Below are 17,062 nucleotides of genomic sequence, written 5' to 3' on the forward strand. Positions count from 1 at the left end.
CATACGTACGAGTGTTCAAATTCAAGATGGCGTCTCTGAGAGCGCTGATCTCAGGTCTGGTGGAGGGGGAATTCCTAGTGTCTCTGGATATCAAGGATGCGTACCTTCATATTCCGATCTGGCCGCCTCATCAGGCTTATCTCAGGTTTGCACTGCAGGACTGTCATTACCAGTTCCAGGCCCTGCCATTTGGTCTCTCCACGGCACCGAGGGTGTTCACCAAGGTGATGGCAGAGATGATGTTTCTTCTCAGCAAGCAGGGAGTGAACATAATTCCGTACCTGGACGATCTCCTGATAAAAGCGCCGTCCAGGGAAAGGTTGCTGGACAGCATTGCTCTCTCAACCAAACTTCTCCAGGGTCACGGGTAGATTCTGAACCTTCCGAAATCTCACCTAGAGCCAACACGGAGGCTCCCATTCCTGGGAATGATACTGCACACGGAGTCACAAAAGGTGTTCCTCCCATTGGAAAAGGCATTGGTAATCCAGTCGATGGTTCGGGATGTCCTGAAGCCAACCCGGGTGTCGGTGCATCTGTGCATTCGCCTTCTGGGGAAAATGGTGGCCTCTGACGAGGCACTTCAATACGGAAGGTTTGACGCAAGCATCTTCCAGCTCGATCTGTTGGACAAATGGTCCGGATCGCATCTTCACATGCACCAGAGGATCCGTCTGTCGCCAAAGGCCAGGATCTCCCTTCTGTGGTGGCTACAGTCTTCTTACCTTGTCGCAGGACGGAGGTTCGGAATTCAGAACTGGATTCTGTTAACCACAGACGCAAGTCTCAGAGGTTGGGGAGCAGTCACTCAGGGGGTGCAGTTTCAGGGAAGATGGTCAAGTCAGGAAGTCATCCTTGCAATCAACATTCTGGAACTCAGGGCCATATACAACGCCCTTCTGCAGGCCTCATTTCTTCTTCAAGATTGGGCAATTCAGGTCCAGTCGGACAATGTGACGGCAGTAACGTACATAAACCGATAGGGCGGAACGAAAAGCAGAGCAGCAATGTCAGAGGTGTCAAGAATTCTCCTCTGGGCAGAAAGAAATGCTGTGGTGTTGTCAGGGTTCTTCATTCCGGGAATAGACAACTGGGAAGCAGACTTCCTCAGTAGACACGACTTGCACCCGGGCGAGTGGGGCCTTCACCCGGAAGTATTCAGGTGCTTGACAAGTCGATGGGGATAACCACAGATCGACATGATGACCTCTCATCTCAACAAGAAGCTCAGGCGGTATTGTTCCAGGTCGAGAGACCCACAGGCGGTGGTGATAGACGCCCATACAACTCCATGGTTCTATCCGATGGTGTACGTGTTTCCTCCACTTCCTCTGATCCCAAGAATTCTAAAATGAATAAAAAGGGAATGGCTGATTCTAGCCAGGAGAGGGATCCCTAACAAGGTTATCCCGACTATGATCCAAGCCGGGAAGGGGGTAACGTCTAAGCATTAACATCATATTTGGAAGAAATACGTCTCTTGGTGTGAGAGCAGAAATTATTCTGCGGTGGAATTTAATCTGGGATTTTTTCTGCAGGCAGGCATAGATGTGGGCCTGCATCTGGGCTCCATAAAAGTCCAGATTTTGGCCTTGTTCATTTTCTTTCAGAAACAATTGGCTTCTCTCCCTGAGGTCCAGACATTCTTGAAAGGTGTTCTGCACATCCAACCTCCCTTTGTGCCTCCCATGGCACCTTGGGATCTCAATGTGGTTCTGTAGTACCTCCAATCGGACTGGTTTAAGCCTGTACAGGAGGTGGACGTAAAATATCTTGCGTGGAAGACCGGCACACAGTTGGTCTAGGCTTCAGCAAGACGTGTGTCGGAGCTGGGGGTTTTGTCTCAAAAAAGTCCCTATTTAATTTTCCATGAGGACAAAGCTGAACTAAAGTGGTGTTCGCATTTCACATCAACCAACCTATTGTGGTTCCGGTTGTCACCGACTCCTCTGCTACTTCAAAGTCCCTGGATGTTGTGAGGGCTTTGAAGGGGTATGTGAACAGAACAGCTCGTCACAGAAAGACGGACTCGCTGTTTGTTCTTTATGATCCCAATAAGATTGGGTGTCATGCTTCAAAGAAGACAATTGCACGCTGGATCAGACTTACTATCCAGCATGCTTATTCCTCGGCAAGTTTGCTGTGTCCAAAATCTGTATAGGCCCACTCTACTAGGTCGGTGGGTTCTTCCTGGGTGGCTGCCCGGGGTGTCTTGGCTTTACAGCTCTGCCGAGCAGCTACTTGGTCAGGTTCGAACACATTTGCTAAGTTCTACAAGTTCTATACTTTGGCCTCTGAGGACCTTTACTTTGGTCAATCAGTTCTGCAAGAACCTCAGCACTCTCCCACCCGGTTTGGGAGCTTTGGTACATCCCCATGGTACTAAATGGACCCCAGTATCCTCTAGGACGTAAGAGAAAATAGGATTTTAATTGCCTACTGGTAAATTGTTTTCTCGTAGTCCGTAGAGCAGAGGTTCTCAAACTCGGTCCTCGGGGGCCCACACAGTGCATGTTTTGCAGGTCTCCTCACAGAATCGCAAGTGAAATAATTAGCTCCACCTGTGGACCTTTTAAAATGTGTCAGTGAGTAATTAATACACCTGTGCACCTGCTGGGCTACCTGCAAAACATGCACTGTGTGGGCCCCCGAGGACCGAGTTTGAGAACCTCTGCCGTAGAGGATAGTGGTCGCCCGCCCAGTGCTTCATTCTTCCTGCACTGTTACTTGGTTAAGTAATGTTGGTTCAGCCGTTGCTGTTCCTGTTTCAAGTTTGGTTAGCTTGGCTTTCCTCTCATTGGGGTAAATTTACTAAGATTCGTAATTTCCGAAAAAAGGTCAAAGTTCAATCACGAATGACATCGACAGTGTAAAACTGCAACTTTTTGAATTGATTACGATGGATTTACTAAGCTGTCGTATTCGGGTTTTTCTTTTCTTCCGATGTCGATGTCATTCGTGGTTTTTTACCTATTTTTACGGCAGTGATTAGCAAAACACTGCCGACTTTTTTTACAATCAATCTCGGCCGGATCTGTGTGATCCGTGCTGGGGTTCTTATTTTTTTTTTTTTTTAATTAAACAATGTAAAATCCCCAAAAAAAATGCGTGGGGTCCCCCCTCCTAAGCATAACCAGCCTCGGGCTCTTTGAGCCGATCCTGGTTGCAGAAATATGGGGGAAAAAATGACAGGGGTTCCCCCATATTTAAGCAACCAGCATCGGGCTCTGCGCCTGGTCCTGGTCCCAAAAATACGGGGGACAAAAAGAGTAGGGGTCCCCCGTATTTTTAAAACCAGCACCGGGCTCCACTAGCTGGACAGATAATGCCACAGCCGGGGGTCACTTTTATATAGTGCCCTGCGGCCGTGGCATCAAAAATCCAACTAGTCACCCCTGGCCGGGGTACCCTGGGGGAGTGGGGACCCCTTCAATCAAGGGGTCCCCCCCCCCAGCCACCCAAGGGCCAGGGGTGAAGCCCGAGGCTGTCCCCCCCCATCCAATGGGCTGCGGATGGGGAGGCTGATAGCCTTTGTTGTAAAAGAAAAGATATTGTTTTTAGTAGCAGTACTACAAGGCCCAGCAAGCCTCCCCCGCATGCTGGTACTTGGAGAACCACAAGTACCAGCATGCGACGGAAAAACGGGCCCGCTGGTACCTGTAGTACTACTACTAAAAAAATACCCAAAAAAAGACAAGACACACACACCGTGAAAGTATAATTTTATTACATACATACACACATACATACATACTTACCTTAAGTTCCCACGCAGGTCGGTCCTCTTCTCCAGTAGAATCCAAGGGGTACCTGTTGAAGAAATTATACTCACGAGATCCAGGGGTCCAGGCTCCTCGGGAAATCCAGGGGTAATCCACGTACTTGACAAAAAAAACAAAACGGTGTCCCGACCACGAACTGAAAGGGGACCCATGTTTGCACATGGGTCACCTTTCCACGAATGCCAGAAAGCCACTTTGACTTCTGTCTAAGTGGGTTTCTTCAGCCAATCAGGGAGTGCCACGTTGTAGCACTCTCCTGATCAGCTGTGTGGTCCTGTCCTCACTGACAGGCAGCACACGGCAGTGTTACAATGTAGCGCCTATGCGCTACATTGTAACCAATGATGGGAACTTTCAGCTCAGCGGTGACGTCACTTTAGGTCAACCGCAGGGCAGAAAGTTCCCATCATTGGTTACAATGTAGCGCATAGGCGCTACATTGTAACACTGCCGTGTGCCGCCTGTCAGTGAGGACAGGAGCACACAGCTGATCAGGAGAGTGCTACAACGTGGCACTCCCTGATTGGCTGAAGAAACCCACTTAGACAGAAGTCAAAGTGGCTTTCTGGCATTCGTGGAAACGTGACCCATGTGCAAACATGGGTCCCCTTTCAGTTCGTGGTCGGGACACCGTTTTGTTTTTTTTGTCAAGTACGTGGATTACCCCTGGATTTCCCGAGGAGCCTGGACCCCTGGATCTCGTGAGTATAATTTCTTCAACAGGTACCCCTTGGATTCTACTGGAGAAGAGGACCGACCTGCGTGGGAACTTAAGGTAAGTATGTATGTATGTGTGTATGTATGTAATAAAATTATACTTTCACGGTGTGTGTGTCTTGTCTTTTTTTGGGTATTTTTTTAGTAATAGTACTACAGGTACCAGCGGGCCCGTTTTTCCGTCGCATGCTGGTACTTGTGGTTCTCCAAGTACCAGCATGCGGGGGAGGCTTGCTGGGCCTTGTAGTACTGCTACTAAAAACAATATCTTTTCTTTTACAACAAAGGCTATCAGCCTCCCCATCCGCAGCCCATTGGATGGGGGGGGACAGCCTCGGGCTTCACCCCTGGCCCTTGGGTGGCTGGGGGGGGGGACCCCTTGATTGAAGGGGTCCCCACTCCCCCAGGGTACCCCGGCCAGGGGTGACTAGTTGGATTTTTTATGCCACGGCCGCAGGGCACTATATAAAAGTGACCCCCGGCTGTGGCATTATCTGTCCAGCTAGTGGAGCCCGGTGCTGGTTTTAAAAATACGGGGGACCCCTACTCTTTTTGTCCCCCGTATTTTTGGGACCAGGACCAGGCGCAGAGCCCGATGCTGGTTGCTTAAATATGGGGGAACCCCTGTCATTTTTTCCCCCATATTTCTGCAACCAGGATCGGCTCAAAGAGCCCGAGGCTGGTTATGCTTAGGAGGGGGGACCCCACGCAATTTTTTTTGAAAAAATAATCACTTTCCCACCCCTTCCCACTGATATACATGCACGGATCTCATGGATCCGTGCATGCCTATCCAATCACGAATAAAAAAAGCAGGTCTGGTTTTTTTTAGCACTTTTTTACGAGTTGTAATTTTTCACGGCAGTGTTTGTTCTTTTTTTGCTTTGCACTTCTTAGTAAATGACCGAGATTCATACTTAAACAGCCGCGTTTTGACCGATGGTGTATTCATTCGTAATTTTTTACCTGAACTTGCAAAAAATTACGAATGCCCTCATCACTGCCGTGATTAGTGCTTAGTAAATTACCGAGATGACACTTTGATGAAAAAACGCCATCTCGGTCAAAATCGGGAGCTTAGTAAATATACCCCATTGTGTGTGCTGGTTTGGAATCTCACCACTATCCTTATCTAACCTTCTCTCGAAGTATGTCCGTCTCCTCGGGCACAGTTTCCTAGACTGAGTCTGGTAGGCGGGGCATAGAGGGAGGAACCATCAAACACTATCAAATTCTTAAAGTGCCCATGGCTCCTATGGACTACAAGAAAAGGATTTACCGGTAGGTAATTAAAATCCTATTTTCTCTAACGTCCTAGAGGATGCTGGGGTCCATATTAGTACCATGGGGTATAGACGGGTCCACCAGGAGTCATTGGCACTTTAAGAGTTTAATAGTGTGGACTGGCTCCTCCCTCTATGCCCCTCCTACCAGACTCAGTTTAGAAAATGTGCCCGTAGGAGCCGGTCAAAGCTAGGGGAGCTCTACAGAGCTTCTTTTGAAAAAGTTTATTTTCTTTCTTTTCAGAGTTTTTTTGTTTTACAGGGAGGCTGCTGGCGACAGCCTCCCTGCAGCGAGAGACTGAGGGGGGGGGGGGGGGGTGCGGCGCTGGGAGGGGCGCCCTGGGCCAGTGCCGGACTCTACACTGTCCACTGAAGTCTGTCGGGGTCTGCGGATCCAGGCCAGCGCAACTCCTCTAGCCAGTATAATCTTTCGGTGAGCGGGAAGACAGCGCCATTGAGGGGGCGGAGCTTCTCTTCAGAGCTGACCCAGACGCTAGATGGCAGAAGCTACTTGATGGCAGCAAAAATTTTAACTCCATGTAGATGTGGCATGGGCTTCTTTTCCACTGAGCTCCTCAATTGTCAGCTCAGCCTGTGATTATGTGACTATAGCTCCATGTCAGAATGATGTTAGCTGTACCCATCAAGGGGGGCTGGAGAAGTCCTGGTGAAATCACTACTGTGCATGCACGTCACTTAATGCGTTCATCTGCAGAAAATTCACTACATAATAAATAGTAATACATGTTGAGTATCCCTTATCCAAAATGCTTGGGACCAGAGGTATTTTGGATATGGGATTTTTCCGTATTTTGGAATAATTGCATACCATAATGAGATATCATGGTGATGGGACCCAAGTCTAAGCACAAGATGCATTTATGTTACATATACACCTTATACACACAGCCTGAAGGTCATTTTAGCCAATATTTTTTATAATTTTGTGCATTAAGCAAAGTGTGTCTACATTCACACAATTCATTTAAGTTTCATATACACCTTATACACACAGCCTGAAGGTCATTTAATACAATATTTTTAATAACTTTGTGTATTAAACATCAAAAAACAAAGGTTTCACTATCTCACTCTCACTCCAAAAAGTCCGTATTTCGGAATATTCCGTATTTCGGAATATTTGGATATGGGATACTCAACCTCTAGTATATTATGTATAGCTGCTATATGCACTGTTACATAATGATAGTTACTACTGGCCCACTGCCACAAAATGGTAAATAGCCCCCTAAATCCTTTGTGTGTATGGTCACGCTTAAAGAAGCATCAAATAAAAAATAAATCTGCACTGTTTTAGACATCATGTGCCGGATGTATTACAGTGCGAGACGACCAGGTGGTTTTACCTTGTAAATGATTGACGCTCTAAAAAAACATACGAGTTCGGCTGGAATCTTGGAGCTCTGGCCGTCTCACACTGCATTACATCCGGCCCCATAACTTAATTTCTTGTTTGTGTTGTTTTATTTTTCATCCTTTAAATTTGGCTTTGTCTCATTTAAGATTTGTCCAACCCCAAGTCAGTCCTTAGTGGCTCTATTTTGTACATGCCCAGACTCCTCTGTACTCGATGAAGATAGGGAAAAAAAAGGGAAAACCAGGCGCTAGAGGACACTAGCAATAAGTCTAAGGGGGTCATTCAGACCTGATCGCACGCTAGGTTTCTTCGCTGCACTGCGATCAGGTCATAACTGTGCATGCGCACCACAATGCGCAGGTGCGTTGGACGGGTACAAAGCAGAGTCGATCGTAAGGAGATTGACAGGAAGAAGGCATTTGTGGATGTCAACTGACCATTTTCTGGGAGTGTGTGGAAAAACATAGGCGTGTCCAAGCGTTTGCAGTGCGGGTGTCTGATGTCAATTCCGGGACCGGACAGGCTGAAGTGATCGCAGTGGCTGAGTAAGTTCTGGGCAACTCAGAAACTGCACAAAACTTTTTTGTACCGCTCGGCTGCACATGCGATCGCACACTTGCAAAGCAAAAATACACTCCCATATGGGCGGCGACTATCTGCTCGCAGCAGTGCAAAAAGACCCTAGTGAGCGATCAGGTCTGAATTAGGCCCTAAACCTGTTGGCCAAACACATGCTGCTGTATGGCCAAATGGGGATGGCAGCCCCTGTAAGACAGATGCACAGTAAACAAATATCCTGCTGCTGGTGTGGCTTAGGAAAGTTTCAGACCACAATTTATCAAGTATTAAAACAACAATATCACAAAATCTCCCGGGAGTCTAATAATACTAAGACATATATAAAGTCCTTCGTCCAGCCCTTCTAAAAACTAGGGAGTGATTCAGACCTGATCATAGATGTGCTAAATTTAGCACATCTACGATCAGCTTCCCTGACATGCGGGGACGCCCAGCACAGGGCTAGTCCGCCCCGCATGTCAGCTCCTACCCCGTCGCATAAGTACAAAAGCATTGCAAAGCGGCAATGCTTTTGTGCTGTAGGAGTAGCTCCTAGTCAGTGCAACTCCCGGCCAGCGCAGCTCCTGCGCTGGCTCCACTTCAGACCTAATCGCTGCTGTGCGAACACGCACAGCAGCGATCAGGTCTGAGTTAGCCCCAATGTTGCAAGATAAAGTAAATGTAATAAAAATGTTAATTATATTGACTATAAAAGTCAAAAGGAGCGTATTCCAAAATGTATTGTCATTAATAGTAGGATCCAGTATACTCCTAGAACTCAGCAGCATACATTATGTAATCCTGCATGGTATATGCACTCACCACTGAGGGTGGACCATGGCCCTCATTCCGACCTGATCGCTAGCAGGCTACTTACAGGTAGTCGCCGCCTACAGGGGAGGGGGAATCGATGTGCAGGGCTGTGCTTGCTTGTGCAGAAAGCTGAACAAACTAAAGTTTGTGTAGTTTCTGAACAGCTCAGGACTTACTCACCCGCTGCGATCATCCAGGACGGAGCTGACGTCAGGATCCCTCTCTGGAAACGACTGGGTACGCCTGCGTTCTGACGGACACTCCCTGGAAACGGTCGGTTGACGCCTCCGGCCGGCCTCTTCCTGTCAATTTTCTTGCGTCCGCGGGTGCGATCGCTTTTATCGTTAGTTCTGTCGCTCCCTGGTGACGGCGGTCGCCAGGGAGCGACGCGCCTGCGCGTTGTAACCCATGCACAGGCGCACTACAGACCTGATCGCACCGCTGCCAAAAATAGCAGCGTGCGATCAGGTCAGAATGACCCCCCATGGGAATCTTGTATAAAGCAATGAGGGTTCAGTCTATTGGAGCCTGACCTCTCTCTGTGAATGTCAAAACCGCTGTCTTAGATCATGGGCCCTCATTCCGAGTTGTTCGCTCGTTGCCGATTTTCTCTATTTTGCGATTAGTCGCTTACTGTGCATGCGCAATGTTCGCAGAGCGCATGTGCTTAGTTGTTTTACTCAACAGTTAGGTATTTTACTCACGGCATTACGAGGAATTTTCTTCGTTCTGGTGATCGGAGTGTGATTGACAGGAAGTGGGTGTTTCTGGGCGGAAACTGACCGTTTTATGGGTATGTGTGAAAAAACGCTGCCGTTTCTGGGAAAAACGTGGGAGTGGCTGGAGAAACGGGGGAGTGTCTGGGCGAACGCTGGGTGTGTTTGTGATGTCAAACCAGGAACGAAACTGACTGAACTGATCGCAGTGGCAGAGTAAGTCTGGAGCTACTCAGAAACTGCTAAGAAATTTCTATTCACAATTTTGAGAATCTTTAGTTCGCAATTCTGCTAAGCTAAGATTCACTCCCAGTAGGCGGCGGCTTAGCGTGTGCAATGCTGCTAAAAGCAGCTTGCGAGCGAACAACTCGGAATGAGGGCCCTGGTCGGCAGCAGGAATAGGTATGGATAATAATCACAAAATACTGGTGTACAGCCGCTGGCTGGTGAGAAGTTTGTGCCGGAAGAGGGAGTCCCCTCGAACATCCGTGCCTATAATACCCCTTACATATATGCAACCCTTACATATATGCAACCCGGCAAATTCCTAGATCTCTGCCCAACCGTGGTAAAGAGCAGGGTCGGTTAGTTTCCTTTCACACATACCACAAACCCGGGTCGATGCACATTCACGTGTAAAAACACAGGTTTTAGATGTATGTGTGAAAGGGGTTGCTACAGGCAACTTCTCCACTGGTTCACTTCTCCACACTTTTCACTGCTTCATGAATATACCCCAGAGTCTGCTGGGAATATTCCTAATTGCTGATAATGCAACCAGCTACGGCTTAAACAGTATTCCTCAAATGAAAAGCTTGTATTGCCGCACTTACGGATCTCCCATCCATGATTAAACGCATTTTCCTGTCACAAAGGGAAGCTTCTTCAATAGGCGGGTGCAGGTAATGTGTGGAAATGCTACAAGCCCAATATATCTTGTGATTATAATTGCAATTAGCACCTAAACAACAATTTATGAGTGGTCTGTCGAGCATACTTTTAAATTAAATTACTGTTTATAAAATAAGAAGGAAAATTAAACATCTATGTCATGCAATGTGGGTGGATTGAAACATATTTGTTAACCTGCTCACTATAAAAATACATTATGTGAAAGTTCTTATTAATAACAAAACATATTGTTTTTTAGGGGGTCATTCCGAGTTGATCGCTCGCAAGCAGTTTTTAGCAGCCGTGCAAACGCATAGTCGCCGCCCACGAGGGAGTGTATTTTTGCTTTGCAGAAGTGCGAATGTCTGTGCAGCAGAGCGCCTGCAAACACATTTTGTGCAAAACAAGACCAGCCCTGTAGTTACTCTTCGTGTGCGTTGATTCTAACGTTGGAGGGTTGGCTTTTGACGTCACACACCCGCCCAGCGATCGCCCAGCCATGCCTGCGTTTTCCCCGGCACGTCTGCGTTCTTCCAAACACTCCCTGAAAACGTCAGTTGCCACCCAGAAACGCCCCCTTGCTGTCAATCCTGTGCAAAACCACAAAGGTCTTTGTACCCGTACGTTGCGCATTGCGGTACATACGCATGCGCAGAAGTGCCGATTTTTTGCCTGATTGCTGCGCTGCGAACAATGGCAGCTAGCGATCATCTCAGAATGACCCCCTTAATCAAAAGAAGCTGACACAAACCAGCAACTACTATAAAGAGAGAGCAATAGGCGGGATGTAATAGAGGACCTAATTCAGACCTGATCGCAAGCTAGCTATTTTTTTGCACTGCTGCGAGCAGATAGTCGCCGCCCATAGAGGATAGTATTTTCGCTTTGCTAGCGCACGATCGCATGTGCAGCCGAGCGCTACAAAAAAGTTTTGTGCAGTTTCTGAGTTGCCCAGAACTTACTCAACTTCTTGATGTCAGATACCCGCCCTGCAAACCTTGGACGTGCCTGAGTTTTTCCAACCACTACCAGAAAACGGTCAGTTGCCACCCACAACCCCCTCTTCCTGTCAATCTCCTACCGATCGGCTGTGCGAATGGATTCTTCGTAAAGCCCACCGCACAGCAACGATCCGCTTTGCACCCATACGTTGTGCCTGCGCATTGCGATCAGGTCTGAATGACCCCCAGAGTCCGAGTTCGTCGGACGTTTGGGACTCTGGACAAAATTGGACATTTTTTTAAAGGGGCAATAAATTACAAGGCATAGACATGCGGGATGCTGGCCGAACGTGGACTTTTTTTTTTTTTTACAGGGGCAATCATTTACAAGGCATGGTTTTGCATTGTAAATGACGGCCCCTTCAAAGAAACGTCCAAGTTCGTCCGGCAACCCGCACGTCTGGCATACTCTTATTACATCACTCCCAATATCTGTGCTCAATTACCAGTAAAAGCCTTTTCTAATCCTATCGTTTCAACGTGCTGCTATATAATATACATGTATACTCATAAAATATGATATATATCACACACACACTTTTTTTAAAGGCTCCATCTGCTTTAAAAGGGGATGGGTCAAGGCGTGGGCCCCAACAATACTGCTGTACACGAGTACCAAGAGTTTATGCCAGCCCTGCTTGCCTTATCTGTTGTCGAAGTCGAAATATATTGCAGTACACACATCACGTACAAACTACACACAGATGGCCTCCGTGCGCGTACTTGCTTTGCCGTGCGTGCGCATATTCGCAATTTGCGTATGGTCGCTCCCGCGGTCCTGCGTATTAGCGCGTGGTATGAGTAATTACGGTAGTGTTTGTAATCGCATGGAAAAGCCATCAAAACACATTACATATTTAATCCAAATAGTGCACAATGTACACATAGTCTCCCTGCACCACACCAGCGAGTTACACATGTTTAAATGGTATAAGAACAAAGGGATTCACCTTTACAGGACAGGAGGGGACAGAACTAGGTTATAAGGTGGTGTTTGGTATCCAGCTGTAGGGTATCTTAAGAGCAATATTTCGGTGTTAGTTTGCAGAAGATCGCACACTCGTGAGAATAGTTATGCGCAGGAACAGAATATAAATATTAACTGTATTTACTGTACACTTGATATGCGGCGGGAACCCAGAGGAGAACATCTGCAACTGCACCTGGAACAGACATCGCCCACCTATTCAAACTGACCTATGACCTCTCCTGTACTGTAAATGACCATCCCTGTGTCCAATGGACAAAGAGATTACAGTTTCCATTGTGTTAGGTTTTGGACTTTTGTATAAATAGCCAGCTGCAGGCCAGGTCACTCTCACAGACTCTGAAGATCATCTACCTTGATGATTGAGGACCAGACCAGGAAGCGCAGGCGAAACTAAAACGTATGTACCATTGACTGTAGCCTTTTTCTCTAATTGTATTGTAATATTATTGTAACCCCCTGCTAGTAAAGATAACCGTTGTGGGTTGGACCTCAACATAGTTTTTGAATTACACTTGGTGTCGTGTCCCATTTCCTTGCTAAGGCTTAAAGTGTATTTACAGCCACTCGGGCTGCTGCATTGTGCTAACAGCGTGTAGGCCTGTGTACGCAAACTGTATAGTCACTACGCCCTTTCGATGTGCATACGCAGAGTGCGTACACGGTACGAATATGTGTACGTAAGGTGTGTAACCAATATAAGGGTAAAAGGTTAAATACAGCGGCCGCAGCGGCTCGATTTTAAAGTGTATTAAGTGTGTTTAAAGTATAGCTTTTAGGCCTGTAAGTAAATCAACATTTACAATTGGGAGCTCATCCGGTTTTCACATGCTCACAGGCTAGCAGGTCATAGCAGACTTTAATCTATCAGCAAAGGGTGGAAAGATATCTATGTTAAACCTTTTCCTGGTTGGTGGATGTTCTAAAAACCCTTTCTCTATCGTCCTAAGTGGATGCTGGGGTTCCTGAAAGGACCATGGGGAATAGCGGCTCCGCAGGAGACAGGGCACAAAAGTAAAGCTTTTACAGGTCAGGTGGTGTGTACTGGCTCCTCCCCCTATGACCCTCCTCCAGACTCCAGTTAGATTTTTGTGCCCGGCCGAGAAGGGTGCAATTCTAGGTGGCTCTCATAAAGAGCTGCTTAGAGAGTTTAGCTTAGGTTTTTTATTTTACAGTGATTCCTGCTGGCAACAGGATCACTGCAACGAGGGACAGAGGGGAGAAGAAGTGAACTCACCTGCGTGCAGGATGGATTGGCTTCTTGGCTACTGGACATGAAGCTCCAGAGGGACGATCACAGGTACAGCCTGGATGGTCACCGGAGCCACGCCGCCGGCCCCCTCACAGATGCTGAAGCAAGAAGAGGTCCAGAATCGGCAGCTGAAGACTCCTGCAGTCTTCTTAAGGTAGCGCACAGCACTGCAGCTGTGTGCCATTTTCCTCTCAGCACACTTCACACGGCAGTCACTGAGGGTGCAGGGCGCTGGGGGGGGGGGCGCCCTGGGAGGCAAATGAAAACCTTTAAAAAGGCTAAAAATACCTCACATATAGCCCCAGAGGCTATATGGAGATATTTACCCCTGCCTAAATGTACTAAATAGCGGGAGACGAGCCCGCCGGAAAAGGGGCGGGGCCTATCTCCTCAGCACACGGCGCCATTTTCTGTCACAGCTCCGCTGGTCAGGAAGGCTCCCAGGTCTCTCCCCTGCACTGCACTACAGAAACAGGGTATAACAGAGAGGGGGGGCAAAATAAATGGCAATATATTAATATAAAAGCAGCTATAAGGGAGCACTTAATCATAAGGCTATCCCTGTCATATATAGCGCTTTTTGGTGTGTGCTGGCAGACTCTCCCTCTGTCTCCCCAAAGGGCTAGTGGGTCCTGTCTTCGTATAGAGCATTCCCTGTGTGTCTGCTGTGTGTCGGTACGTGTGTGTCGACATGTATGAGGACGTTATTGGTGTGGAGGCGGAGCAATTGCCAAATATGAGGATGTCACCTTCTAGGGGGTCGACACCAGAATGGATGCCTTTATTTGTGGAATTACGGGATAGCGTCAACTCGCTTAAGCAGTCGTTTGCCGACATGAGGCGGCCGGACACTCAATTAGTGCCTGTCCAGGCGCCTCAAACACCGTCAGGGGCTGTAAAACGCCCCTTGCCTCAGTCGGTCGACACAGACCCAGACACAGGCACTGATTCCGGTGGTGAAGGTGACGAATCAACCGTATTTTCCAGTAGGGCCACACGTTATATGATTTTGGCAATAAAGGAGATGTTACATTTAGCTGATACTACAGGTACCACTAAACAGGGTATTATGTGGGGTGTGAAAAAACTACCAGTAGTTTTTACCGAATCAGAAGAATTAAATGACGTGTGTGATGAAGCGTGGGGTGCCCCGATAAAAAACTGCTAATTTCAAAGAAGTTATTGGCTTTATACCCTTTCCCGCCAGAGGTTAGGGAGCGCTGGGAAACACCTCCTAGGGTGGACAAAGCGCTAACACGCTCATCAAAACAAGTGGCGTTACCCTCTCCTGAGACGGCCGCACTTAAAGATCCATCAGATAGGAGGATGGAAAATATCCAAAAAGGTATATACACACATGCAGGTGTTATACTACGACCAGCTATTGCGACTGCCTGGATGTGCAGTGCTGGGGTAGTTTTGGTCAGAGTCCCTGATCGAAAATATTGATACCCTGGACAGGGCAATATTTTACTGTCGTTAGAACAAATAAAGGATGCATTTCTTTATATGCGTGATGCACAGAGAGATATCTGCACACTGGCATCACGGGTAAGTGCTATGTCCATTTCGGCCAGAAGAGCTTTATGGACACGACAGTGGACAGGCGATGCGTAGAGGAGTTATTTGGGGTCGGTCTATCGGATTTGGTGGCCACGGCTACGGCCGGGAAATCCACCTTTCTACCTCAAGTCACTCCCCAACTGAAAAAGGCACCGACCTTTCAACGCAGCCCTTTCGTTCCTTTAAAAATAAGAGAGCAAAGGGCTATTCATATCTGCCACGAGGCAGAGGACGAGGGAAGAGACAGCAACAGGCAGCTCCTTCCCAGGAACAGAAGCCCTCCCCGGCTTCTACAAAAGCCTCAGCATGACGCTGGGGCTTCGCAAGCGGACTCGGGGGCGGTAGGCGGTCGTCTCAAGAATTACAGCGCGCAGTGGGCTCACTCGCAGGTAAATCCCTGGATCCTGCAGATAATATCTCAGGGGTGCAGGTTGAAATTAGAGACAGAGCCACCTCGCCGTTTCCTGAAGTCTGCTTTACCAACGTCCCCCTCAGAAAGGGAGACGGTTTTGGAAGCCATTCACAAGCTGTATTCTCAGCAGGTGATAGTCAAGGTACCTCTTCTACAACAAGGGAAGGGGTATTATTCCACTCTTTTTGTGGTACCGAAGCCGGATGGCTCGGTAAGGCCTATTCTAAATCTGAAGTCCTTGAACCTGTACATAAAGAAGTCCAAGTTCAAGATGGAGTCACTCAGAGCAGTGATAGCGAACCTGGAAGAAGGGGACTTTATGGTATCCTTGGACATCAAGGATGCGTATCTCCACGTTCCAATTACCCCTCACACCAGGGGTACCTCAGGTTCGTTGTACAAAACTGTCACTATCAGTTTCAGACGCTGCCGTTTGGTTTGTCCACGGCACCTCGGGTCTTTACAAAGGTAATGGCCGAGATAATATTTCTTCTTCGAAGAAAAGGCGTATTAATTATCCCATACTTGGACGATCTCCTAATAAGGGCAAGGTCCAGAGAACAGCTAGAGATGGGTTTAGCACTATCTCAAGAGGTGCTAAAGCAGCACGGATGGATTCTGAATATTCCAAAATCCCAATTAATGCCGACAACTCGTCTGCTGTTCCTGGGGATGATTCTGGACACAGTTCAGAAAAAGGTTTTTCTTCCCGAAGAAAAAGCCAAGGAGTTATCTGACCTGGTCAGGAACCTCCTAAAACCAGGAAAGGTGTCTGTACATCAATGCACAAGAGTCCTGGGAAAAAATGGTAGCTTCTTACGAAGCAATCCCTTTCGGCAGATTCCATGCAAAGGGATCTGTTGGACAAATGGTCAGGGTCGCATCTTCAGATGCACCTGCGGATAACCCTGTCGCCGAGGACAAGGGTATCCCTTCTGTGGTGGTTGCAGGAGGCTCATCTATTGGAGGGCCGCAGATTCGGCATGCAGGATTGGATCCTGGTGACCACGGAGGCCAGCCTGAGAGGCTGGGGAGCAGTCACACAGGGAAGAAATTTCCAGGGAGTGTGGTCGAGCCTGAAAAAGTCTCTTCACATAAGCATTCTGGAACTAAGAGCAATCTACAATGCTCTAAGCCAGGCGGAACCTCTGCTTCAAGGAAGACCGGTGTTGATCCAGTCGGACAACATCACGGCAGTCGCCCATGTAAACAGACAGGGCGGCACAAGAAGCAGGAGGGAAATGGCAGAAGCTGCCAGGATCCTTCGCTGGGCGGAGAATCACGTGATAGCACTGTCAGCAGTATTCATCCCGGGCGTGGACAACTGGGAAGCAGACTTCCTCAGCAGACACGACCTTCACCCGGGAGAGTGGGGACTTCATCCAGAAGTTTTCCACATGCTATTAAACCGTTGGGTAAAACCAATGGTGGACATGATGGCGTCTCGCCTCAACAAAACACTGGACAGGTATTGCGCCAGGTCAAGAGATCCGCAGGCAATAGCTGTGGACGCGCTGGTAACACCTTGGGTGTACCAGTCGGTATATGTGTTTCCTCCTCTGCCTCTCATACCAAAGGTATTGAGGATTATACGGCAAAGAGGAGTAAGACTAGTGGCTCCGGATTGGCCAAGAAGGACTTGGTACCCGGAACTTCAAGAGATGGTCACGGACGATCCGTGGCCTCTACTTCTGAGAAGGGACCTGCT

This window comes from Pseudophryne corroboree, chromosome 6 (genome assembly GCF_028390025.1).
Source record: "Pseudophryne corroboree isolate aPseCor3 chromosome 6, aPseCor3.hap2, whole genome shotgun sequence".
In the NCBI taxonomy this organism is placed as follows: Eukaryota; Metazoa; Chordata; class Amphibia; order Anura; family Myobatrachidae; genus Pseudophryne; species Pseudophryne corroboree.